Source organism: Myotis davidii, unplaced genomic scaffold, assembly GCF_000327345.1.
Source record: "Myotis davidii unplaced genomic scaffold, ASM32734v1 scaffold498, whole genome shotgun sequence".
Classification (NCBI taxonomy): domain Eukaryota; kingdom Metazoa; phylum Chordata; class Mammalia; order Chiroptera; family Vespertilionidae; genus Myotis; species Myotis davidii.
In genome coordinates this window covers 363,533-365,234 of record NW_006289738.1, presented here as the reverse complement: position 1 = coordinate 365,234, position 1,702 = coordinate 363,533, and positions in this window count along the sequence as shown.

Sequence of the window (1,702 nt, the reverse complement as noted above, 5' to 3'; positions counted from 1 at the left end):
GGGGGTCAGAAAGCCATTATTTATTTACTAGAGGCCTGGTGCATGAAATTCATGCATGGCGGGGGGGGGTCCCTCAGCCTGGCCTGTACCCTCTCCAATCCGGGATGCCTTAGGGGATGTCTGACTGCCAGTTTAGGCCCAATCCACTGCTCTCCCCTGCCTTCCAGATCCCCCTAACTGCTCTCCCCTGCCGGCCTGATCGCCTCTAACCGCCTCTGCCTTGGCCCGCCACCATGGCTTTGTCCGGAAGGACATCCAGAAGATGTCTGGTATAATTAGCATATTACCCTTTTATTAGTATAGATTGATTTATTTATTTTAGTTTTCAATTACATTTGACACCAAAGAAGCTTTCAATTTTTACTTTATATAGTTCTAAGTGGTTTAAAGTTTCTACAACAGACATTAACTTTGTAATAATTTTTAAATAAAATATCTTTAGGAACTCTGAGAAAAACAAATAGAAAGACATATTTTTGGATAGGAAGACACAAAATCAAAATATTTCAGTTTGTTCTAAGTTAATTTATAGATTTAACATGATCTCAGTAAACTGCCTACTTTGGGGGCTTGGGAAGCTTATCAAATGATCGTATGGAAAAACAAGCAAGGAAGAGTAACCAGAAAACTGCTGAAAGGGAAGGTTAATGGGAGCTAGTCTTATTAATAATAAAACATAAGAAGATTCACTTGCAGACATTGCTTGTGGTCTAATTCCTCCACCTAATTACAAGTGGTTGCTTCTTAATTCAGAATATCAATTGGGAGTTTACACTGAGAAATATGCTTGCCAAGTGTTGCAAGTATTGTCAAAACAGGAAATGGAGTTAGTCTTACTAAATAATAAAGCATAAGTGATATATACAGGGTGAGATAAAAGTAAGTTTACAGTTGTTTGTATGGAAAACAATACAATAATTAATAGTAACACAAAAAAAAACTGTTTTGCATACTCACAACAAAAATCAACTCTGAAATGGACAAAAGACCTGAATAAACATTTCTCCATACAAATGGCCAAGAGACACATGAAAAAATACTCAAAGTCACTAATCATCAGAGAAATGCAAATTAAAATCACAATAAGATATCACCTCAGAATGGCTACCACCAAAAAAATCAACAAACAACAAGTGCTGTGAAGGGGGGAAAAAAGAGAACACTAGTTCACTGTTGGGAATGCAGACTGGTGCAGCCCCTATGGAAAACAGTATGGAGCTTCCTCAAGAAATTAAAAATGGAACTGCCATTTGACCCAGCAATCCACTTCTGGGATTATGTCCTAAAAACCCCAAAACACCAGTCAGAAAGAATATATGCACCCCTATGTTCATAGCAACATTATTTACAGTAGCTAAGATTGGGAAGCAGCCCAGGTGCCCATCAGTAGAGGAGTGGATAAAAAGGCTGTGGGACATTTGCACTATGGAATACTATGCAGCTGTAAAAAAGAGGGACAGCATGGATGGACCTGGAAAATATTATACTAAGTGAAATAAGCCAGTCTGAGAAAGACAAATATCACATGATCTCACTTATTTGTGGAATCTAATGAACAAAATGAACTGACTTATTTGTGAAATCTAATGAACAAAATAAGACCCAAAGTATGGAACAGACTGACATACCTTGATGTGGGGTTGTGGGTGACAAGAAGACATAAACCAAAGAACTTATATACTTATATGCATAGCACAGGGCC